The 26,488-nt window shown below is 43.6% G+C and overlaps 1 protein-coding gene across 2 annotated transcripts in view; it reads left to right on the top strand.

The window, feature by feature from the left end:
• The window catches only part of C1QTNF7 (C1q and TNF related 7), a 98,359-nt gene that overhangs the window by 7,282 nt on the left and 64,589 nt on the right, over window positions 1-26,488 (top strand). The window contains exon 1 of one of the 2 annotated variants that reach the window (XM_053577839.1): window positions 21,315-21,726. The exons of the other annotated variant lie outside the window; for it this stretch is intronic. The gene's annotated coding sequence lies outside the window, so the exon portion shown is untranslated. Of the gene's footprint in view, window positions 1-21,314; window positions 21,727-26,488 lie in introns of those variants that run through there. 2 annotated transcript variants of the gene reach the window in all.

Below are 26,488 nucleotides of genomic sequence, written 5' to 3'. Positions count from 1 at the left end.
CTCTGTACTAGTCCTTGTTCTGATTTTAGAAGTAGCAAAAAAAAGTTGTCTTCCCTCTGGCATTTTAAATACTTGGCAACTGACATCTTCTATCTTCCCTAGCCTTTTGGGAGGTCTTCCTGCCCAAGTATGCAGGGAAGACTTCCCCCAGACACCCTGAGGTTCACCTAGCGTACACGTGCCCCTCTTGAAACAATGCCCAGACTCCATCACCAGGTTCCAGATGACTTTCATGACCTGCTCCAACTCTCTGGGAGTGTTTGAGATGGTAACGGCTGTCCACAGCCTGTGCTCAGATTCCGGAGTTAGCAAGAGATGTATGCAATGCAGTTAGCCATGTCTAAGGGAGAGGCAGATATTTGCAGGGCTGCTGTAACTGGTACTCCGGACACCATCTGACACCCCGGAGTACAGGGGAACTGTTACCATTTTGAATGTAAATACTGTTTTCCTTAATGCTAAATTTGCATCAGCTTTGCTAGTAAGCCCATCTCAAAAAAAAAAAAAAAGTCAACTAAAACGTTCAGATTATTTCTTAAACATAGTCAGAGCAAAGCTTGTTTTCACCCATGACGTGGTGCTGCCTTGCCCCCTAGTTAACTAAAAAGAACAAAAATTCTGGAATGATCATCTCTGTGCCACTTTCAGCCCTAACCCTTCCAGGCTATGTGATTGTCAGCAAAGTATCTGAACCGTTTGAGCCTCATCTCTGAAAATGAGACTGGAAGCATTAAACGAGTTATTATGTACGCACTTCAGAAGGCAAAATACAAATACAAGTTGCCTTAGGAGGCTGACGCTTTTGACCCGCCAGCTAAATTTCCCTTGGCCTCTCGTTACAGGAGATCTTGTGTCTCTGGACAAACTGACTCCTTGTGGGGAATTAAAAACAAAATTACAAGCAAAAGAAATGAAAACACTCTAGGTACTTGGGTGAACAGACTTGCACATGGGTGTGAGCTTTTCAAAGGAGAGAATTTTAGACAAGATGAAAGTATTTCCTAGGTGCTGTCAAAGCAGAATGACGAGCAGACGCAGCCGTGCCCTCCCGCTTGCTCTGGGTATTCAAGGCCTGGGTGGTTTGGCTGTAAATGCTTCTCCCTTGCCATTTGCTCGCACAATCCTACACCACAGCCCTAATGCCTTTGCTAACGCTCCTCAGGGAGATATTAGCAGAAAATGTTAGTGTAGCTCTCAGCAGTGTACTGAGTCAGAGGCTGCAGCCCTAAACCTTCCAGATCCCCCAGGAAACGCACATGAGGAAAGAGGAAATAGCATGGCGGAGACCCCAGGGGCCGAGGGGCTGCACACTTCACCTGAAGTCAGCATCACCACCCTCTCCCATGGATGGTGCATATGACCCATGGGACCAGATCTACAGATTTGTCAAGAAAACCCATATATAGTACATGGATATTTTTATGTGAATGTTCCTATTTTTAAGATACATGACATTCAATAGTTACATCGCAGATAAACATGCCCAGGTGTCCAGATTATGCTGCAGTCATACCAGACAGAGGGGCACACTCACCACGGCAGGTACAGGTGACCCCCCACACACCCCTCCCGACTTGGTGCTGTTTAGTTCCCAAAGAGTCCCCAAAACTTCACCATCAGCTAGAAGTTTACATACGTCAGAGAATATGTCATCTCCTTGCCGTTCAGGACTGGAGGGAGGAATACAAAATGTAAATGCTGCCCACTCCGCAGATTGGCAAGTGGGGATGAGTGATGATTTTTCTGGCCCCTCTTGACAACTTTAAATATTCCTTCCCCTTGCCCTTTCAGTGGAGAAAACTGAAGTCTTTTCCTCTCGCTTCTTTTTTTCATAACCTCGCCTCCCCCTCAAATCCAAATTCTTTCTTTGTTTCTTTTCATTTACACTTTATTTCCCAAAGCGCACATGTCCCCGGACAACACAAGTGCCCAGCACAGTGTCCAGGGTATCGTAGAAACTCCATAAAGGTTGGTTGGCTGTTTCTATACGTGACTTGAGACAAAATGAAAGAAATATGTAAAAATAAAACAGGTTAAATGGAAACAGAACATCAAAGCTGTGACATAAAGAGGAGGAGGAACGATGTATGTGAACCACAAGGGCCGGGCTGGTTACCGTGATTGAGTGTGAAATTGCACTTCCTGGCAGCCATGCTCGGAGCCTCTGTCGGCTTCAAGCGACCAAGTGTTCTCTGCTGTGCGGAGGGTGAAGGACCCGTGAAGGGGAAATGAATTCCTTGTCTTTCGCCCTGACCCAGTCCTGCCTTAGAACAAATGTTTTTCTTCACATCTGTTTTATTTTAGGAAATCCATTAATCTCTCACTGAACATCCACTGTAGTATTGTGTTAAAAATCCACTCAAGTCCTATTTGGGGTTCTGTTTTGTGTGGTGAAGAATACAAGTCTTATGGTGAAGGCAATTTATAGCCGAAGCTGTTGCTAAGGTGTTGCTAAAGGGAATCTGTAACCCTTGGTTCATCTGGAAGCTCACAGAATGTACACAGAGGCAAGCTACAGCTGGGTGTGAAAAGAAAAAAAATGTCTGATAAAGGATGGGGCAAGGGAGGGAGGGAGGGAGGGAAGGGAGGCGGGCGGGAGGGAGATGTGACTGCACCTTAATGATCTGCAAGGAAAAGTCAGGAAGCCCAGGTTGCCCCCAGGACCATTACATCAGAATCTCTAGGGGTGGATCTCAGGCATAAATAATTTTGTAAAGTTCCCCAGGTATCACACTGTGCATCCGAGGTTTGGGACTGTGGTTTTAGGGGACTCAGTGGCCTAGAGTGTGGGCACCTGCAGAGCTGATGTGGCTGTATGCTACAGGCACTACTTGAGGACATTGGCAACTTTCTGGACTCTGTAGATCCTTTTCAGGAGAGCTGAAGAAGCAGAAAAGTCAGGCTGCGAGAGGAAGGCAGGAGTGTCTGGGCAAGTCATGATTCTCGCTTAATCCTGCAACTAATGTTGTGGAATCTGGAAGGGAAGAGGGGGGAAGGTGGTTTGAGGCATTGGCAGAGACAAGGTGATGTGTTGTTTGTTTAGAACATGGGACATCCATGCAAATTTGAACAAAAGGTGAGTCTACCATATCTGGTGAGTGTGTAATTTAAATCTTGGAGAATGGTGAGAAAATGTTGCATCTATCCAGGGGATTTCATCCTGATGAACCGAGATTGATCAGAGGATCTTGACCAAACCCGCCCTCTGCTTTACACTCACAACTCATTAAATTTTAATTGTCGTATATTGCATTTCAAATGTGTCACTTGGTTACCTCTTTGGATTCTCACAAAAATCCTATAAAGTATAAAAATAAATCCTATTTTACAACAAGAAAACTCGTCCAGTGAGGACATGAGATTTGGTCTAGTAGTTTGCCCAACCAAAGTCATTAAGTGACAAGGTCAGAATTCAAGCCAGAACCTTTTAGAGTCCCCCAAACCCGCGGTCTTTTCACTCTGCCCCTGTGGATGCAAAGCACAAATCATTCCTTGGAGAGCTTCACACCTCCCTCCGAACCTATAAAATGACTGAAGCTACGCCCTGAAAGATAATATCCCAGCCTCACAGCTTCTGAATGAAATGAGTGGAAAGTGAGAACAGCGGACGGGGTCGCAGAAAGGCTGGAATGAGGCACACAGTTTCAGAGCAGGCTGGGTGGTGAGCACTCCTCGGTGTTGACACAGAAGCCCGGGAATCAGGACTGACCGGAATGGCACTCATCAGAAAATGCAGCCTCTGAAGCTGCGTGCAACTGGGGTTCCGATGGGGATGGCTGCTGTCAGCGCTGTCCCTCTGCACCATCTCCTTCTCCTACTTTCCCTGGACATATCATCCGTGGTGACTTCTGCCGACTAAATCCTCCCACACACGCCAGCTCATCTGGCCATTTTCTCCTGCTAAAATTAAATATCTGCATCCTTGATTACTCCTGAAAACTGGTTACTGTCCGTTCGCAAGCAACGTTTTCCTCTTAATACATCCAGGTATGAATGATCCAGAGGTTGCTTTGATTTCTGGAATATTAACTTAATGGAGAAGGAAATCTAATAAAAACATAATAGTAGCTTCAAACAGCCACCTCATCTGTGTCAGTGAGATGACTTTCATTTGGTCCACAGGCTGCAGACATTAGGATTCGTTATCCTTTGAACTGAGGTGGGGCAGCCAGCAGCATGCTGCTTTCCCTTCCAATGAGGAGGAACTTGGAAATAGCTGATGCAATGTCCACTTGAAAAAGTCAGCCACATTTTATGTTGCATTTTTATGAACTATCTTAATATTATATTTTAAAAGAAACTGGCCTATAATTTCATTCCAGGACAAGTTTTAGACTCTTAGAGAATAAAATCGGGTAAGACCACAACAAAAACTGTTTAGTTTGGACAAATTGCCAAAAGGCTTATAAAAAGGAGGACTAGCTGAGCATTTTTCTTTCAGCTCATGTTTTCAGATTTTCTTCAAAAGTTAGTTTAACAAAGATTTGAGAGGAGCCATGTGACACACTTATAAAATACAAATACCTCAGACAGAGCTTGTGTCTCAGACCAAATCAGTCCAGGGAGCTTGTGGTGCAGTTCAGCCAAGGTTGCTGTCTCTGATGTCCCTAATTTATTATGAGTCATCAGAAGAAGGGGGAAAGGGGCATCTGTGCCCCAGGTCCTAACTAGACGCTGGACATACCATCTCACTGAGTCCTTCTCAATGTCCCCAACCTCTGCTACCCTGAGGTTGGTATTATTCTAATTTTATCAACAAAGAAAAAGAAGCTGAGGAAGATGGAAGAGCTGGACAGCCTGGCAAGTGCCTGGGGCAAGACACAAGCTGGGAAATGAGACTGAAATGCTTATTTGTCCCAAATGTGGTAGAATCAATCAATGAATGAAACTTAGAAGGTAGAAAAAAAAGAAATGTATCCCCCAGTGATTCTGTAAGTCCTGGTCCCTTCTGGCCCTGAGTCAGGCCTTCGTCGGGTCTGAAAATTGGCAGCTTCAGTCCCTGGGGAGATGTCACGCCCTCCCCTGCTGCTGCCTGTGGGGATGCTGGCTGTGCACCCAAGCCTCACCCCGACCCGCTTTCTAACCAAGGGAGGTGAGGCTCAGAGGCCTCTAACCTGCAGGAGAGGAGGACAGATGGCGTCTTTAAGGAATGAGAGGGCCAGCAGATACAGTAGAGCAAAGAGGGAAAGACTTGCACACAGAGCCCTTGGTGAAGGCCAGGGCAGAATGTTCTGGAAGGATAATATTTACATTAGTACTAGATAAGGGCTCAAACTTAGAAGAACTGTGAATTTCAGAGAGGTAATTTTGACTCTATTCTGAAGGAAATGGGAAACCATGGAGGTTTCTGAGTGAGAGAGACACGTGTGAAGCAGTTTTAGGACAAGGACAGATGCTGGCTTGGTGTGGGGGAGTCTGATGGGGGCGTCTCCTTAGACTAATCCCCAGCCCCCAGGCTGCTGGCCGCTGGGAGGCTCTGGATGCTGTCTGCATCCGGCTGCGCCTGGCCCTGGGTGCTGGGCCTGGCCCTGGGTGCTGGGCAGCCATAGCCGCAGCAGCTCGTGGAGGCCACCTGGCGCGGTTCACACTGAACAGTCTATATCCCTGCGGCCTTTGATGTGGAAATGTCGTCAGAATATTGAGCGAATTCCAGGAAATCTTCCAGGGCAGAATAGGTGATAAAGGAGGCCCCACACAGCCCACATGTCAACCTGAGCAGGGAACCACAGCAGGGAAAGAAAATATGGAGACTTTCCCCTGGTGCTGTGAGACACGACAGTCTAAAGGGTGAGCCCCAGAGCAGCAGTAACAGAGTGTGAAGGGCTCACAGGAACTTTGCCAATATTTCACAATGATTTTCGGTAGACACATTGCCTCACCTCTTTCCAGCTATACCACTCACTGAGTGTCTTGCTTTCATCAGAGCAATCTGCAGTGATCAACGCAGTGGAAATAGCCTTGCCAGGGCTTGCTTTCGGGGCTTAGAGGGACCATGCTAATTACGGGTCATAAAAATCCCAGAAGGCTATGTCAGGAGGAGCACACATACCAGCCACGTGACCCTGGGTGAGTGCTCTGAGTGCAGAGTAGTGATGGAAACATGAGGATCCACAAAAATAATACATGTGACACCCCTTAGTCCAGTAGGAGGTGGACACAGCAGAGAGCAGGGTCCAGGTCAGTGCCCACAGAGCCAGGCAGGAGGGGCCGATGTAGGCCACAGGCTGGGTGAAGACCTGGGAAACTGGAGTTCACATCACTCACCCAAAGAAGGCACCAGCTACTCCTCCTCCTCCATCTGCTGCCACAGAGAAGTCAGAAGTAGACGTCACTTTGTAAAATCTCCCAAGCCTGAAATAGTGACATCTAATTCAGATCATTTGGTAAACTGTGAACTAAGCAGTGGATCAAATTTGGCTGCAGGTTTGCAGACCAGGACTCAGAGTTTGCAAGTTGTCGTAGACGTTGAAACCACGCACGGTGGCCTGAGCCAGATACTCAGCTCAGGTCCCCACCTGCTACTTTCTGGTTGCACACGTTTGGAGGAGTTCTCCTGAGAAACTCAGAATCAAAGAAACGTGGATCATGAAGACAGCCTGCAAAGGAGTGGGGAGGATTAGCTGAGATCAAGGGGCCCAGCAGTCAGGAGGCTGGAACAGGTGACAGAGGCCCCCCCACGTCAGGCATTCATCCCTTGGTTGCTGGTCTTTGGGGAGGCCTGGTGAGCTACGTGGAGGTGGAAAGTTGGAGGAATAACTTTTACCAAAGCCCTTCCCCTAGTTCCCAGCCCCCTGTAATGTCGATAAATAGCAGCGGTTCTCCTAAGACTCAACTCTGGGCCCACTTGTCACCATCCAGAGTGGTTCTTACACTGCTAACAACTGTGTCTTATGTGACAGGAGTTAAAATTTTTGAGATGGAGCCAGGCCCTGACTGTTAGAGGACATATGACATTTCAGTGACTCATCATAGCACAGGGCAACGCATGAGTGTGTCCTGCGAGGGGCAGAGGAAAGGAGGGGACAGCTGGAGCTGAAGGACTTAGACCAGCCCAGATGCCAGAGCTAGGAGGGGCAGGCGGCCTCAGGGGCTCCCAGCCTGTCCAGTCTTAGCACACTCACAGGTGGCCTTGGGCCTAGGGTTTCATGCTCTGTGGTGGCCGTCTTGAAAGTCCCAATAGTTTTATTTTTCATTTGTGTTTTGCAAGTAAAGTGTGAGGGTACAGTGGAGCATGCACTTGGGGCATGGACTCTTCTGGTCTCTTCCTAATAGGTTTTCGGCCGCCAGCTGAAAGGGAGGGTAAATGGCGGGATCTCACCTAATGTGTACACTGTAAGGGTACTCGGCACGCGCCCTGGGTGAAGGGCTCAACTACACCTTGAACTTTCCCTTAGAATTGAAAACAATGTAAGCCAAGCATTTGTACCCTTACATTAATCTGGAATTTTTAAAAATAATTAATTAATTTTTAAAAAAGAAATTAGGGCATATCTATCTAGACATTAAAGTTTATGTAGCCATTAAAATAACAAAAGGAGTGAATCTATATTGACTGACATAGATATTCATGTAAGCACAGTAAAAAAGATTATGAAAGAATGGGTAGGATGTTTACATTTTTATTAAAACGTATACTATACACATATATAGAGAAAAACATTCCCAGGAATGTAACAGTAAGTAGCTCTCTAAGGCTGATTCGATTTAAAGTGTTTCCCTTCTTAATCAATTGTTTTTTACAATATGCTACCACTTTTATAATAATGAAAAGAAATTCTATCTGGTGTTCTTAAATTAAAACAATTTTTGGCAGTTTCTTGTTGCTTTCAGGGTAAAGTCCAAACACCCTGGCTTGAGACACAAGACTTGTCACAATCTGCCTTCCGTTCTCATCTCCTAATAAATAATCTTTGCAAACACTTTCCAGGAGCCACCTAAAATTTCCCAAATTTCTACCTATACCTTTGCTTGAACATCCCATAGGTTAAAAAACCAGTATGAGGGAGATTATCCAAAATTATACAACTAACAAAATGATAAAAACAAGCTCAAAGTCCTGTTGTCTCAGAAGCCCCTGCTCCCTTCCTGGGATCAGAATGAAAGACTGGAAGTGTGAGGGTGGGATTTTTCAATTATCTTTGTGCCATAATCTCAGTGTAGGCAAAGTAATCACTTACCATGTTCATAACATTATCTGAAAGAAGAAAATCCCTGAAATATGGTCTCTTCCACTGCCGTACTTACAAAGGGTCACAGTGATTCCAGAAATGTGATTTTTCCTTTTGAGAGGAAGGATCCAGGGCATTCAGTGCAATATTTTCAGCAGAAATTAAAGGCCAGTTTGCAAACATATGCCCTGTGTAGTTACATTTTACTAATATGGCTTACTCTGATTTCTGTCCTTCATTCTAAAAATTTAATATTGAGTTTCAAAACCCAAGTGGTATAAATAAATTCCAAATGTTTTCCCAAATCCTTAAATCTCACATTAGGCTAAGGAGAGACATTGATGTATATGAGTAGATGGTTACATTTCATTCACTGAAAAGCCGAAAGGATTGTTGGGAAGTTCTTCACCAAGAAAACACATTAACTCGTTTTGAGTTTCTTAAGAAGCTGAGTTCTCAGGATTCACAGCCCAGCAGTCTTCCACATGGTCTTCATTATTACTCGCCTCAAAGGGCAAAATAACATCATGGTCAAGTGCAGGGCACAGAAGCCCAGCTTCCTGGATTGCTATCCAACTGGCTGACCTTGTGCAAGTCCATTAACCTCTCTATTCCTCAGTTTTCTCATCTGTAAAATGGGACTAAGTATGGCAGCAACATTTCACAGGGTTGTTAGGAAAATTAAGGAATAAATAAGATAAAGTGCTTAGCACAGTGTCAACCACATAGCAAAATGTTTACCCTCATTCTTTCCTTAGAGTTGTCTGTATTAGGAGCTGACATAAGAAGTCCCCAATGGCTGGGATATTCCCTTCTTTCCCTCTAGATATAAACTTTTGATTTAAAAGACTCTCATCTCTTGAGACTAAACAGCCGACTGCAGATCACAGACTCCTCCCGTAGCCCGGCCTGGCCCCTGCTTCTCCTACCCAAGTCAGCATTCTCAATCCTTGTGCCAAAGTCACACCATTGCACCAACCTGGCCAGCAGCATAACTCCATTTACAAGAACAAAAAGTTCTGACTTCAGAGGATTTGTGAATGTCATCTTTTACAAATATATAAAGATCATATATGTAAAACACCAAAGTGCTCAAAATGAGTAATCCACTAACGACAATTTTCTTCCCTCTTCCTCTAACCCTCATTAATGATTGGCATCTGTGTTTGCAAGAAATCCTTAGCTTTGACCATGGAAGACCTTCACTGCTGACCTTTGACAGGGCAGTTACAGCCCATACATCCTTCAGCATCTCAGCTTCAGAGTTCTAAGCCACGCACCAGTGCCAGATGGCAACTGGATGAGCTTGGTGCTATTTCACACTTGACTTACGATTTCACTTCTCAGTAGTAACAACAGCTTGCACAATAGTCTATTGTTTACAAAGCACTTTCACATCTATCCCTCGCTCATTCTTCACACCAACTTCTAAATAGGTCATTATCATCATCCTGAGTTTGTAGTGTGGAAAAGTAAAATCTGGAAAGATGAAAAGGCTTGCCCCAAATCTCTCAGCCGATAAGAGATTCAGTGACAATTTGAATTTGAACCTGGATTCCCTGCCTTGAAATTCTGTGCTTTTTCTTTTCCTACCAAATTTCACAGCTAAAGTTACAGAATTAAAGAATGCAAGGCTTAAAAGAGGCCTCATTAATTTTTTGGACACTCCCTAACTTTGATGTTTCTTTTTTGATTTAAAAAGCTTTCATTTCCCTGCTTTGTCTGACGCTACCATGGTTGGCAAGATCCAGCTCAGCTCAGCCATTCAGCCAGGTGGAGCTGTTTCCGTAGGTTATAATGATTGTGTGTGGATGGTTGGCTTTAAAAAATAGACACATTGAATTGCTATTTCTGTTCAAGCAGAATTCTGTTATACTGTAGCCAAATGATGTGTCAGCTAAATAGAAAAATGAACTATCCCAGAAAATTTGTTCAAAAAGAAGCCAAATCTTGTAACAATGTAGTATTGTACACAAAATATTCCATGTGGAGGCGAGGATGAAAATGGGAGAGACCTGTGTCTTTCAGGGGATGTGTTTGACTTTATGCAACAGAAACCCAATTTGAGTGGGCTAGGCAAATAGTGGTACATTTTTCTCACCTAAAAGAAAGTCTGGAGATGGGAAGGTAAAGGTTGGTGTGATGCCTTCATCAGTTGAGAGTACTGTAACAAGATGCCATAGAAGGGATGACTTAAACAGCATTTATTTCTCACAGTTCTTGAAAGTTTGAGCAGTCCAAGATCGAAAGGTCACAGTCTGGGAAGCCAGCAGATCTGGGGTCTGGTTAGAATTCTGTTCCTGGTTTGCAGACATCAGTCTTCTTTTGTTTCATGTGACTAAGAACAGAGAAAGAGGAAGCAAGTCTCTCCCATTTCTTCTCATGAAGGCACTAATCCCATCATGGAGGTCCCACCCTCATGACCTCCCATAGGCCCTCCTCTCTTAATACCATCACATTGGGGATTAGGACTTTAAGACACAAATATTCCGTCTATAGCAGCTGCACACAGTCATCAGAGACCCAGGTCCCTTCTACCTTCCACTCTACCATCTTGGTAGGCAGCACTCTCCACTGTGATCACAGACTCTAGCTCAGGGTCATGACTGCATTCTGGATCAGGGGCAAGCTGCAAAGAATGAAATCTGAACTGGTAACACCAGCCAAGTCTTCTTTCTTTAGGAAGCTTTCCCAGCAACCGCTTCCATCAACTGCTGCTTGTTTATTGTCCCAGTGGGTGGGTCTCCACTGGCCACAGGGAGTCAGGAAGGTGGTTACTTACCTGGGCACCTTGTCTCCCCAGAACAGCAAGGCCCTGCTAGTAAAGGAAAAAAGGCAACACGGACATTGGGAAGCAACCAACAGAATCTTCTGAGAATTTTGCTATTCATCGAAGGCCTGCGATGGGTTAAGCACAAACTAAGATAATACTAAGAAAGAAATATCTTTGCACTGGTCATGTGGAAAGTGACATCTAGAAAAAGGTAAAATAGGAAAAGAGGTGCACACTCCTCAGAGGATTGCCACGTGGCTTTTTCTTATGTGACAATACCTGGTTCAGAGTAGACATTCAAAAACTGGTTTCAAGGGTTGGTTTTCCTTTCTCCTCTCTCACAAATGAAATTAGAGATGTAATCCCAGCTCTCACTTGGAATGTCTTGATATTTTCATCATCTATTCTTGTTATGATCCTGCTAAGGCTATGATGCCAGCCAGTGTTACCTGTATCCTCTACCCCTGGCTAATACTGTACCCCTGACTTATCGGATGCTATCACATCTTTCCTGGGTCACATGTCGGGGGGCTAAAAAATGTATACACATAATAAGGGAAGTAGTCTATGTATTACATATGTATCTACATTGAGCAGCTTTTGTAATTGCACAAGTCAGGTGTGGCTTGCATTTATCTCTTGTTACTGGTATATGTTAAGCATTATTGCAATTTTCCCTTCTTAGAGTATACGTACTTTTTTAGCACCCTCTGCATTCTCTCTTTTTGGTTGGCTCTCCAGAGCTGTAATGATATTGTTTCCACTTTTAACATCATCAGCTAAGACACAAATAGCTTGGTTTATGGTTTATCCGCCTCTTCATCCTGTTTGGCACATAGGAGCAGCTCAGTGATATCTGTCGGATGGATGAGTCTCAGCTTCATCATTTACCAGCTGGGTGATCTTAGGAAAGCTTCATACTTTTAATGAGTGAGGAAGAAAGCAAATGTTTATTGTTATAAGGCAGTGAGATTTGGGAGCTGTTTATTACACGGCAGCATTCATAGCAGCAGCAGCTGATGACTGGAGCCTGCCACCACGGAAAAAGGGGAAGGAAATTTACGGAAAAGACACGTTCAGTAGAAAAAGCCACATTTACTAGAGAACATCATCCACGCTCTAGCAGGACACGCTGTTTCTCTAGCATTAGTTAACATTAACAGACAATTCCAAATTGTAATAATTTCATGGGTAATAAATACTAAAGAAATGACACTTAAACATCTCAAAATCATACGCTGAGACTTTTAGAGCACATACAGAACTCCACCATGGAAAACCACGTCCTGAACAAGGAACATTCTGTTGCATCCATAGTGAGGAAATGCCCAGAGTGATTCCCTCACAGATGCATAGTTATGACCTTAGAAATAGGCTGGATCTGAGGTGTGGGGAACAATTAAAAGTCCTCTCCATACAGAGAGTAGAATGGGAGCAGAATCTCTCCTTTGTGAAGCAAGAGGAGCTTCTCTTAATTGTGAGTGAAAACTGAAGCTGAAGTGAATTTGGAAATCCTCACCCTCACCTGGAGCTTCTCCCCCACTGAAATTAAATAGACTCCAGGCAGCATACGGTTTCCCATCAGGCCTCACACACTCACTGCATGACGTCTCTTCACAAAACATCCAGTGACATGGGAGCTTGGGAAGCAAGCAAGCAGGTGTTTGGTACTGTATGTAAGTTCACATGTGGGGTATGAATGAAAATCCAGTGTCTTTTCAAGACAAAAGCATCCTTTGTCAAATAGCAAAGGATGGCTCTTAAGAGATTTCCTTGTGCAGGCAGCATGAGCAACTGGAAATATACTTGTGTCTATACAGAGCTGGATGCAATTCCCAGATCTGCCATCTACCTAATAAATGTGAAACTTTTGTCATTGATTCATGCTCTCACTCTCTCTCTCCTGGCCCACTTCCTTCTGTGTCTTTTGAGTTTGTCATAGGTGGTGGAAAAGACCAATAATAGTCCTTACTAGAAGCAAAAGGGGCTTCTCTCTCCCAAAGGCTGTCTTTCTTGGGCTCCATACTCACCCCTCAACTCATCGCTCTTGCCAGGCACATCCGCTGGCTGGTCCTGCTCACCCCAGCCTGGCTGGCGCTCCCCTCAGGCAGGCAGCAGAAGTGAAAGGTACTCTACGTGATGGGCCAACTAGAGCCACATACGATAGCAAAGGAGTTATCCAAAGAATATCAAGGTGTTGAGAAGACCAAAAAGAAGAGAGAGAGAACAGGAGCGGGAGACATCCATTGCATTGCACAAAACAAGGCATAGATCCTGACGTTGAAAGATGAGCTGACACAAACCCAAGAGTCTCGGGCGGCACCTGTGGCTCAAGGAGTAAGGCGCCAGCCCCATATACCGGAGATGGTGGGTTCAAGCAAGGCCCTGGCCAAAAACTGCAACATCAACAACAACAAAAAAAGTCTCCTGCACTGACGGCAGAGGACATGGGATATGATTTACCCTTTCATAGATAAGGTGACCAACTTTTCCTAATTTGCTTAGGACTTTCCTGGTTTTAGCACTGAAAGTCCCATGCCATGGAAAGTGCCTGTTTTTAAACTGAAAGTCCCATGTCTTGGGAACTCCCTTGATACCAGACAAACCAGGGCAGCTTATTACCCTACCCTCCAAAATGGCACTAACAAGTGTAAATCTTAGCTCCAGGGGAGGTCTTGTTAAGTCAGTTTTTTAGTTGCTGTATGGTGGAAGAACAGCTTGGCATGGCACATCCAATGTGGTAGATGGTCTTGTGGAAAAATGCATAGCCTGTGTCCTTTGAGGGGTGGAGAGGAGATCTGTCCCTTTGCTTTGCCCCCCCTCCCTGCTTTTATTCCTTTTTCTTTCACTATTTCTTTCTCTTTCTCCCTTTTTTTCCTTTCTCTCCTTCCAATCTTCCTTCCTTCTCTCTCGTTTTCTTCTCTTTTTTTCTTTTCTTAGCTATATACTTACCTATCGAATATTATACAACTAAGATTTGTTTGCAATATCCACAGGAGCTGTTGTGTGCTGTTTGACTAACACAAGCTGGCCTCAGCGAATACACTTATTCTGAATGATCTACCCACTGTGTGGAAGCTTCCTTGTTGATTAATACAAGAAGCACATGTGCAGTTACTGGGCTTGACTGAGAGGGCATGGTCATGGTGCTGAAAGTGAGCAATGGAAAACTTGGGTGTAGAAAAGGCAAAAACGACGGTTGTTAAACGAGAAAATAGGAAATTCAAAGGGCTTGAAACGGGGTTCCTTTGGAGGGACGTCTTAGGTTTAATGGTTTACATGGGGATGCATCTATTAATAATGGAAATTGCTGAGATTTGGGGTTTCCTTCTTCTTTTGAACCAATATTATCATTAATGAAGCAATATAAACCAGGAAATGCTTCTTGGTTACAAACTATGCTTTGAAGCAAGGCTTGCACTTGAATGTTTTCGATCAAACTCTTAAAACTAAACAGAGACCATTTCCAGTCTTCAATGGAGAGCTATTCTTGGAGAAAACAGGGTCCTCTAAATTATACTTTTGTGAGTGATATGGATTTTGTTGCCTGTATTAAAGTGCTAAAAGTTATAAAGAATTAACTCCGTTTTGGAGGCAAACCCAAATGCTCCCTCATAACAAGGTGTCCATGAATAAAGAAGGTCAGGGTCTTACACTTGGACTTTCCACTACATTTGGGTTTCCAAAATATCAGCATTCCTGCATCTCTTTCCCAATTTTTGTCATTACATATTGCTGCCAGAGCCATTTATTTACCTGGTATTTTTCTACAAATTAACTCTTGTAATTAGACAGACTGAGATGACAGCTTATTGAGGCTAATCCATATCAGCATCTAGGGGACCCACGTGAACTCTTGGATCCTAATGTTTTTGAAACCTTGTTGGAAAGAAAATTACCGTCATCCACACTGAAAGCAGCATTCTGAGGCTGTATAGAGAAAGGACTCAGAGCCTCATTACCTGGTGCTTATCTTGGTTCTGCGTTTGGAGGAACATTTTGTGGAAATGACATTTCATAGACATGACTTAAATATTCTACCTAAATAAATGTAAATGCCAATGAGGCTTAATTAAGACATCTATAATACTCAGAAGAATCAGGGAGCTGTGAAAGCACCTGACAAATCTTGGTTGTTTCTATTCTTAGTACCACTGGTAAGAGGGAAGACTGGCAGAGTTCATTAGGGGAGGGAGTTCATTTATTCCAGGAAAGTCAATGAAATGGTGAACGCCAAGCAAAGACCATCTTCTAAAATATGTGATTTCAAGTTGCTCCACTGCCTTGAGGGAAATGATTCTGAGTTAGAGCCAGGGGCATCCCTGCAGGCTGGGGTATTTTGAGATGAAATGTGTCTTAATTAGGAGGAGATGAAGGACATGGCCTTGTGTTCATTTCCCGTGGCTTCTCCAGGCCGGATTTTGCTCACTTGCACTTAGTGACTCAGAGGTAAGAGTAACAAGGGAGGAAAAATCTAGTCTACCAGGATTGTGAGCATCTCTGCACACAAGTTGGGCTGATTAAGGGCTTAAGTGAGAAAACAGCCCAGGGTCAGGAAGAGGCCAGTCTCTCCTTCCTCTGCAAGGAATCCAGCATCATTTTAGATTTTGAAGGATTTTGAAACACTTTGTTCTCTAATTCTTCTGGTGTATAGAAAAGCTATATTATATATTTATTTTTTGACTGTCAACCCTATTTCACATACATTATTTCTAATGGCCCTGTTAAAATCTGCTTGCTTTGTTTAGGTGTATAATTTTATTATCCATCCGTAATGATAACTTTGCCTTCTCCAATAGCTATTCCTGTTATTTTCTGTCTCTTTCCTTCTCACATATAAATTATTTTATGATCATTTAGGAATAAGTGAAGTAGCATTGAATTTTAATCTAATATGGGAAAGATGAATTTGAGGATGGAGCAAGGACAATCCCAACAAATAGCTCAAAGTCTTCTATGGTAATTTATATATAATAGGATGATGATCTGTAATATGGTGATGCCCTTGTCATCCTGTAACAAAGAAAATAGGGGGAGGGAGGGATGTGAAGAAATATCAAAGGGATATTTTAGTTGAACAAATAAATAAATGGAATGGAATATGAGCAACAAAATTTGACTGCAAGCCTTCAAATGTGAGATAACAGCAAGAAATCATTAATCATATCAGTCAGCACTGAGTTAGGAGAATAAGCTTCCCTGCAGGTAGGGGCTTAAGATAAGGAGTCAAAGCCTTAAGGAGCCATTGAAAGAACTGTGGGGATCCATCCATGAGACCAGATTGTGTTGAACTATACAACACACAAATGAGCCTACTAAAAACTGGAAACAACTGATGGGGTCTACAGTCTGGTTAATACTATCGTACTGACATCTGTTTCTAGTTTGTATATCATATCACAGACAACGTAAGATGTCACCATTGAAGGAAAACAGTTGTTTCTGTTTTTATAATTTCATGAATCTATAATTATTCTAAATTTAAAAAAAAAAATTAAGAAAACTGTGGAACCAACAATTGGAGAAAAACCAGCAGCTTTGTTGGAAACCCAGAAGGATATGTTATCTGGGAAGCCACAGCAAAGGATCTCCCCTGGCGGTTCCTGCAGACCTCAGCTCAGTTGACTGTCTTCATTCTGTAACTGCCCCCAAGGAATAAAGTCCTCTCATTCTACCTGATCTTTCACATCCCCGTGCAAGCCCTCGCTGGCTGACTGTGCCTGCAAGGGATTCTAGGAAATGTAGTTTCAGGAGCCCAGTCCCGGTCCTATCAGGAAGAGCAGCAGTGTGCTGAGTTGAAAACATATTTCCCAGCTCGCTCATATTTAACACACACTATAAACTTATAATCTAGTCTTTGAAAGGAAATTGGAAGAGGGAAATTAATCACATTCTTCAGTTTATAAATAAAGTAAATTTATAAATAATTCAATTTCCCAGCATGGTTTCCTTGTTTAACATTCTAGTTATCTCCATCCAAAAGAATTTGTAATAAAAATGTTTTCATAGGACTTTTTCCAGATTCTAAAGCAATTCCACATGCATTCTCTCACTTGCCCTCCAAACAATGTTAAGAAAGAGATAATAGTGAACACACTTAATGCTGTTCTGGAACATTCATTTGTATTATCACATCTCCCTGCAACCCACCAACAAAACTGTGTCCCTTGGAGTTGTCTAAACGCAGCTTGCTGCCATTCTGTCTTTGCACAAACGGTTCTTTTGACTGAAAATGTCCTTCTCTGGTAGGAATTCTCCCTGACAGGCTCCTGTACCTCTTCACAACCTGTTCCATCAGGGTCCTGCTTCATCTCTTTTTAGAAAAAAGACTGAGGTTGATAGGATATGAATAGGAGCCCCATCGTGCAGAGAGCCTGCCTGTGCTGGCCCAGATTTTCCCCAAGACTTACCTATTCCTCAGCTGCCTCTTCTTACTCCAAAACCCTCAACCTTGATTATCCAAACCTGGTAAACCCTCCCCCCACCATTTAAAGTAGAAACGAGAAGAATGCATTTCTTAGTACACAGAGGACTTGATAAAGACACCCCATAAGACTATGTTCTCAGGTGTATGTTTATAACCACGCCGCAGGTGAATTGTGTAGGGTCTGACTTCTACTATTTCTTTGCCCTGGTTTGGGCTTACTCAATCCTCCCTCCCCTCCCTGTGGGGTCCTGTGTTCATGTGCTAATGGCTGGAGATACTTCGTGAGCAAAACACCCCTGCCTTTAGTGAGCTTACAGATCAGTGAGGGAGACAGACATTGTGCAAATGTGAATGTTACTTTCTTTGCATTATTATTATTATTATTGCTTAATATTTCGATGCAGCAATTCTCTGATTTCTTTTCTGAATGTATTTATGTTCGTTCATTCTTTACCAGGTTTTTGTTTCTAGTCGTTATCTTAAACATTGTCATTGTTATTAAATGTTAAGCCTCTTTAATTTTGTGAAGGCAAAAAAATGGAAACCTAATAAACACACGTATGTGTAAAAATAAAAATAAAACAACATAAAAGAACAAATTCTCTTAAATATGTAAATACAGTTGTAGCTACTGCAGTGATGAAGCAACACTTATGAAGTTTTGTGAAAGGAGAAAAAAATGTGAAGAGAATATAGCAAGAAAGAGCAAGGGTGGGTGAGAGGCAGATCAAAGAGAGCAGCTAAGAAGAAAGTACGTTGAATTTGAACTGGTGAGGAGGGTTTATTCACATAAAGAAGGCTGAGAGGGAAGCTGGGAGAGAACATTCCAGGCAAACTCCCCACAGGGTAGTCTAAACTCAGTGACAACCCTGAGGGAAGCCATGGGGCTTTCCTCGTCTGTCTTTTTCTTCTCACAGTGCTTCAGGCCATGACATCCTGCTCCAGCCCACTGAGTTGAGAATGAGAAGAAAGGAAAAGTACCGGGTCTCAGTTCAGAATCTAGGAGAGAGGAGGAAGTGTTGGCAGGACATGTCATAGAAAAAGCTAGGCTCTGGTCGTCACCATTTACACTTGAACAGTGCCTCTTACTAGCTTTGTACCCTGGGAAAAGTCACTTCCAACCTCTCAAAGTTGTTATGAGGATTCAATGAGAAAGAAAAAAAAAAAAAAAAAAAGAAAGCTCAATGTAGGTTAGCTCTCTTTTCTCACTTTCTCCAGGCTTGCTATGGACTTACTTGTGTACTCCCAAAATTCATGTGTTGAAGTTCTAACCTCCAAGATGACTTTACCTGGGGGAAAAGTCTTTCAGGGGTAATCAAGGTTAAATGAGGTCATACAGGTGGGTTCATTATCCAATAGGACCATGGTTTTTTAAGACAAGAAAGAGAAAGACCCACCTTTCTTTCTCTACGACATGAGGGCACAGCAAGAAAGCTGCTGTCTGCAAGTCTGGAAGAGAGCCCTCACCAGAAGCCAGCATGTTGGCACCCTCATCTCAGACTTGCAGCTTCAGAACTGGGAGAAAATAATTTCTATTTTTTCTGCCATGCAATGTATGGTATTATGTTATGAACATCCAAGCTGACTGATACAAAGTTCAGTTGGAAAAATCATGCTTACAGATGATAGAGTGCAACTCTTAACTGAAATGACATTTAAAGAACACATTTGTGAAACAGCAAAGGAAGCAAATGGAATCATTAAATATGAGTTGTACTTGGGGCTTGAACATTCACAACAGTAGGAGATGCTGATCTTGGATCATTTGTGTTTGTTTGTGGCTGCTCCAAGGACAGAGACAGTGTCCTCTGGGTCAAGATTCAGTGAGTTCTTTTCTGTTTTATTGAGCAAAAGATTTTTTCTTTGTTTTCCATTTTTACTTGTACATGAGAAATGGAAGGACAATTTGAACTCTAAGAAAGAAAACCCTCTAAGAAAGAAAAACAACAGTGTACACCATGGAATATTATGCAGCCTTAAATCAAGATGGAGACTTTACCTCTTTCTTGTTTACATGGATGGAGCTGGAACATATTCTTCTTGGTAAATTATCTCAAGAATGGAAGAAAAAGTATCCAATGTACTCAGCCCTACTATGAAACTAATTTATGGCTTTCATATGAAAGCTATAACCCAGTTATAACCTAAGAATATGGGGAATGGGGAGAGGGAGGGGAGAGAGGGAGGAGAATGGGCGGAGGGAGGGTGATTGGTAGGATCACACCTGCGGTGCATCTTACAAGGGTACGAGATTTGGCTCTTGACCTTTAGTAAGAAACTTATTAATGTAGAATATAAATGTCTTAACACAATAACTAAGAAAATGCCAGGAAGGCTATGTTAACCAGTGTGATGAAAATGTGTCAAACGGTCTATAAAACCAGTGTATGGTGCCCCATGATCGCATTAATGTACACAGCTATGATTTAATAATTAAAAAAAAAAAAACAGTGGCAAACACAGGGAGACAAGAGGAGGAAGACAGGAAGAAAGATGAAATATGCTCCTTAAAAGGAGGAGAAAAAAAATCCAAGGCAGAACCCACGGGCCACAGAACCAAGTGGTATGAGCCATGGATGCAGTGGACAGTGGTGTGAGCTGATGCCAGGGCTGCAGTGGACAGTGATGTGACACCATCCTACCCACAATATTGGGTGAGAGACATGGTGCTAGGTGCTAGAAAACACTCGGTCTGTTAGTCCCAGTCTGTTAATACCACTGTAACAAAATGCCACAAACTGGGTAATTTATAAACAACAGAAATTTGTTTCTTACAGTTCTAGGGGCTGGAAAGTCCAAGATCAAGTTGAAAGCAGGTTCAGTGCCTGGTGAGGGCCCTGACTCTGTTCCCAGGACAGCACCTGATGCTGCATCCTCCAGAGGGGACAAACTGGGTCTTCACATGGCAGAAGGTCAGAAAGGCAGAAAGGGCCACACTAGCTCCCTCCAGCCCCTTCACAAGTTTGCTAATCCCATTCATGAGGGCCAGGCCCCCATAACCTAATCACCTCCCAGAGGCCTTACCTCTCCCTGCTATCCCACTGGATCTAAGATTCCCACATGTGAATGTGGGAGAAACACACATTCAAGCCATAACAACCACTTTGCCATTTCAAAGCCTATAATGTTGCAGAGCACTGTCTTGCCAAAGACCTCCCGTGACCCTCACCATGACAAAATGAGGTAAGCAAAGTGGACAGGTCTTACACACCCAGGGAGGCAACCATGTTCTGAACTGTTTAAACAATTCTGTAGAGCTCCCTTGGCAGATAAGCATTCAAGGCAGTGGCCAAACCTTGACTTTCTGTTTCCGGAAGACATGTTAGATACTTTTTCACCTGACCTTGGCCTGAATTTCCAAGGTCAAAATTTTCCTCCATGTTGTATCTCATGACCTCACCAGCATTCCCCTTCTTCATCCAAAAGTCACTCAGTGGTTTCTTCCAGTGCAGAAAATAGCATTGAATAGAATATGAGAATGGAAAGGAGAAAAGCATATAAATTGGGCCATGATAGTAAAATTGCATCATCTCCTACAATTGCTTTAATCCTCAGTAAAGCTCTTTCACAATGATGGCCATGCTCTGTGGCCAAGCAAAGGGTAACTGAATAATGATTCCCATTTTGCATTTCTGAGAACCAAGACTCAGAAACATGAAGGGCCTTGTCCAGGGACGTGTGTCTTAAAGGTCAAGAGCCAAATCTCATACCTCTGTGCCCACCTCCACCTGCCGGTAGTGGTCAGAGCACTGGCTTTTACAGTCAGGAGGCTCTTTGGTTCCCATTGACCGGCTGTGCAGTCCTGGTTGAATCTCAAAAGCCTGGGCTGGACTGCATGGTGTCTAAGAACGTCCTCCAACACGCCTGGTAAGAAAGTCATCACAACAACGGCCTTTGAAGACCAATCAGAGGTGCCCTGGTTTCTCCCAGCACGGAAGACAAGAAGGCGTTCAACTCCAACACTACGCTTTTAGGACAAATATCGGGCAGACTTATTGTGCTGTATCCCAAATATGATTTGGGGAGCGAGCCAAGAGATAAAGGAGGATATTTATTTTTGTTTGTGAAGTCGACAAATCTTTCTTTCGGGCTCAATCAAACAATCCGGAGGTCTGTGTAGGCCACAGCGTCATTGCCCGCCGGGGACCTGGCCTGCTTCTCTCGCCCTCTCTCTGCTGCTGCTGAAAGCCTGGGAGAACGCTTTTGAGAGCGAATCAGGAAATTACTTATCAATCTGAAGCCCCAAAGAGTTATGAGTACTCCTTGCTGCCAAAGGAAAGGGGATTTTGAGCAAAAGCTTCACATCTGCGCACACCAGAGTTCAAAGACTCCAGCTGTCGGAAGGTCTTTGGAGCAATGTAAGTAATCAGCCCTCTCTCTCCATTGAAGCAAACATCTTCAGGCTTTTTTCTGCCTAGAAAGGCATCCTTTGGCTTAAGTGTGTGTTACTCTCTCCCTCTGTTCTTCTATGATGTTTGGGGGTGTTTGCTGGCCAGGGCTTAGTCAAGAGCACGTCTCCCCTGGGAGATGCTTCTGTGGAAGAGTGAAAGTGAAAGTTGTCAGGATCGGCCTGGCGTGGGAAGGGTCAGTTCTGAAAAGCCCTGACTTGCCAGCTATGTCCGTTTGTAACTACAGATCTGGACTCAGCAGGCACATGAGGCCAACACAGACACTGGCAAGAGTGAACAGGAGTTGCCCCGTACCCTCGCCCTTGGGTACGGAGCAACTCTATAGAATATTAGAACGGCTAATATTGTTCTGTGGAGATTTCACTTTCATCATATAAACCTTATGCCTAACTTAGTTTGGGTTAAGAGTGCTGATTTATTTGCTATTTTATTATGAAAAAAATGCATTCACCACTGCACTTGGCCGCAGGGGTGCAATGGTGTCTTGCAAGATAGAAGTACAAAAATCTAAACTCTGTTGGTTGAACTATGGGTCTGTGTTAATATATCAATGGATTGCATAATTTCATAAATGATGCATTATTCTAGAGCACATGGCTTTGACAAGTATATTAAATCAAATTATGCTTAATGATGTGGGAAATAATAAGGAAACGTAACAAACTTAAAGGGAACAGTTATGCCACGATCAGCCTTTATTTCATGAGACCTACTGCTTCTCCCAGGGAATTCGAATGTCCTGTTCAGGGTTGCTTGTCATGAGCTCAGAGTCTGCAGGAAACATGGGTCCCAAGATCTCTGTATTATTATTATTATCATTATTATTAAGATCTCACTCGTCCCGATCTCAGACTCCAAGATCTCACACTCGTTCCAACCTCAGCCTACGTACCCCGCCATGTTCTGAGTCGTGACATGAATAATAAAGGCCCACATGCTTGCCTAGGTTGTATTCCCCAACTCCCCGGAAAACTCCCAAAAATACCAAGAATAATTACCCTTAGCTCTAGCTGCCACCTGACTACCTCTCTTCTCTTTGGGTAATTTTGACACTTCGACTTCCTGCGATGCTAAGACTGGTTTGGTTGCTAATACGTCAGTCACTGTCAGCACATGCGGAAGGCACTCCCAAGCATTGAAGGGCTCTGGGTAGACAGGGATCCAACTGCTGGGACTTTACGAGCACCGCCTCTTTACCTCTTCAACAAGTGACCCACGTGCACACTTAGTCTGAGCTGACAGCTAACCTGTCACCTTTTCCTAATAAATAAACTCTTATGTCCCCAACATGCTGAAAGTGATGAAGACTAAGTGTGACTCTAGTACGAACATGTTTGCAGCTTTACAAAGCCCAAGCGTGCTGTCATTTTCACGGGTAATCGCTGTTTAAGACAGGGTGTTGACATGGGTGATATATGGTACGCTGCATCGTGAGTAGAAGGACACAGGCTTGGAATGTGAGAGGAAATTATTCAGGCTACTGGGCATCTGCCTGGAGCTGGCCCTTCCCAGCCATGTCTCCATGCTCATTTTGGGAGCACGATGCTCCCTGGGGAAACCAAAGTACCCAGGGACACAGACCAGCTTGGCTGCTGTGTGACCCTGGGCTAGTTATTAACTCCTTTGCGCCTCTGTTCCCTTACAATAAAATAGAGCTCATCACAGCAGAGTTCATGGAAAGATTGAGAGTTAACGTAGATAAGGTGTTGTTTTTGACTCTTTCCTATTTGAAAGCCAAGGCTAGCGAGGTCACCTTGCCCACAGCCACACAGGTGATGATGATACCAGGGCTGGGCTTTGGAAGTAAATGACCCGTTTTTATCATGAAGGAGAAATTCCACGTTTTAAACCACTGCCTCCTTCCCTTTTGTGATTGGATCCTTTCACATCCAGGGCCTTTTGGATAAACGTTAAAAATATGATGAGGAAACTGACGCTGGAGGGAGAGAAGTAATGTGCCCAAAGCCACATACCTAGGGCTGCGGTCGGAAGACAGGCTTTCGATTCCCAAGTCCTGTGCCCTTTCCACAACCCCAGGTTCCTTCCTTCTCTTGACAATCTCCTAAGGACAAGAGACCTGCCACTCTCCTCTGCTCTCATCTGTGGGTTACTCTGTGATCAAAAGCAGCATCGGTTTGGGGTTGTTCCGTGGCTTCTTGACAGCCTGGTGCATTTTTCCTCCTTCGGCACCTGCATCCATCTAAGCCGTGTCACCGTGGGAACTTTCTTGTCATCAATTTCTTTGATTGCTTCAGGTGTCAAAGACCAGCAGATGGATAGATTCCTTTTTCTTGTAGTCTTTTCATTGCAAATTTGTGCAACTCAGTGGAATTCATCAACCAGTTAGAATACAGTAACTATAAAATTAATAACATGAGAAATTTATTCTATAAACTCTGTGCAGAGAAGCAGCAACAGAGAGTCCTTACTGTGCTGAATATAATATATTCGGTTACAATATATTCAGGTTATTCAGGTCCAAATGTATAGAGGCCAGTGGGGACAGCCAGACACCTACTTGGAGTCCTGGGAACTTGGGCTGCTGGGAGAGTACTCAAGGACAGTGTGGGGCAGGAGCCATAGAACACTGGGAATCATTTCCTGCTGAAGCAAAACATCCTGGGCTTTAAGTTCTGGCTCTACCACTTTCTAACTGGAGACTCTGAGAATAGCACTTACCTTTTAAGCGAACAGAACAAGCATAAGTAATTTAGCAGAGTGGCCAGGGTGATAGATGCCTATAAACGGGGGTTCCTTCTTCTTTAGCTCTGGTTCATTCAATCCACAAATATGTATTGTGGACCTACTGTGTGCCAAGCACTACTTTAGATATAACAGTGAGCAAGAGACAAAGACCACAAGCTTCGTTGGAGCTTGCACTTTGAACCGGATGAACAACAGAAACACAAGTCAGAACGTAGCTTCAGGAACAAGGGGTGCTGTGATGAAAATAAAACAGGGCAAAGGGACATGGTGACCAGCAGGCACTGGAAAGGGATACTTGTTTAGCTAAGCTGGTCGGGGTCCACCTCACTGAGGAAGCACCAGTCAGCACAGGTCTGAATCATAAGAAAAACACAATGGCACAAAGCCACGGTCAAGGTGCTCACACGTGAGGCTCCACGGCCACCAACACTTCTTTCTGGGCCTGTTTCCTCGCCAGTAAACGGCACAGCTGGAGTGAATCCATGAGGCTCCTCTCAGGCCTGGAGCTCTGCTCTGGAATTTTCTTTCTCTTTCTTGGTATCATATGCCATGAGTAATGATATAAAAAGAAGAAAGAAAAAAAAATTCTGAACCAAACTATACTGCAACAGTTATTTCATTCTTCCATCCCGTTTTCTGGGATTTATGAGAAAAAAATGTTCTTCCTCATCAAAGATAAATTAGGGGGTCTTAAATGGATGAAAATTAATGAATGATTTTTTTAAAAAATGAAAAGCTCAAGATCATCACAATTCCTAGGGATTGCACTGCTGGAGAAGACAAGAACCGCAAATTGTTAGGGATAAACTGTGTGATTCCATAATGACTTCATGTGTGGTTCAAGTCTGAAATTGTACATATGTGAGAGGAGCCAACCCACAGCTGCCAGAAATTAGTCGATCCAGCGCCCTATTAGCCAAGAGTCTTTTGTACGGCTTTTAAAAATAATTCATGGTCTGAAATGTCTCCGTTCTTAAAATGGTGCAGCAGACCGCACTTGGGTCTGAGACGGTGGTCTATCCAGAGAGAGGGCTGTAGTGCAGGAAATTTGTACCAGAGAAGTCTTCGTGGTTCACCAAATAATTGCAGCCACATCACCCCAGTTTGAATCTGTCACCCTGGTGCAAATCTTAATTGTGGATCCACTATCCTAGAACAAGAATGTTGTGTGGATGGCCTCCTAAAGTGTGCAGGTCAACATTTGTGATTTTTCCAGTACCGACATTTATTTTTTGCTTACTTTATAAAAATGCAATCTCTCCATATTGCAAGGCATATGTTTAAAAATTGTTTTGGAAACAAGTTTCTAAGGTAAGATTCAAGGACCGAAAAGACAGAGCAATGAGAATGAGATGAGGAAACTGGAGTTCATGAGGCGGCGGTAGAGAGAGGCCTAGAGCGATTCCGTGATGCTCCCTAGAGCTCTAACAAGAGTTCAGGGAGAGGAAGGTGGGAGCTGCTCGTCCAGTGGGGAGAGAAGGGGGATCTTGCTTGTATGGCAAATAGTTGAGTAAGTTGAATAATATCCCCAGAATTTTATGCCCATCAGCGCCTCACGACAGCCCTAGGGAGTGCAGCGAAGCTGTCACTCTGCTGATGCACGAGCAAGGATCTGAGGCTCAGGGAAGTTAACAGACGGGGATGCCCACCGGTCAGTGTCAGGCTTACAACATAACCCAAGACTGCCAACTCCACAACCCAAGGACCCTCCTCTCTGCCATCCTGCCTTAATAAAATAAAGGGCTTTTATATTTCCCACATCCATACACATTCTATTTAAGTAGAAGAAAACTTTACTGTGAGTTTTTAAACACTGAAATGGCCTCCTTAGGGAAGAGGCTGAGGAACTATCTTCTTTGGAAGTCTATTACATACAGATCGGTTATCATGTATGTCTGCTATGACTTCAGTGTGGTCCTCCCCCAAAGTGAAAAGATAGACAAAGTGATTCCTCTAGTTCCAAGGCCAAATCCACACCCATGCAAGACAAAATGATAGGGGCATG

The sequence above is a fragment of the Nycticebus coucang genome, chromosome 23, assembly GCF_027406575.1.
Source record: "Nycticebus coucang isolate mNycCou1 chromosome 23, mNycCou1.pri, whole genome shotgun sequence".
Lineage (NCBI taxonomy): Eukaryota > Metazoa > Chordata > Mammalia > Primates > Lorisidae > Nycticebus > Nycticebus coucang.
This window is presented reverse-complemented; position numbering and strand designations above follow the sequence as displayed.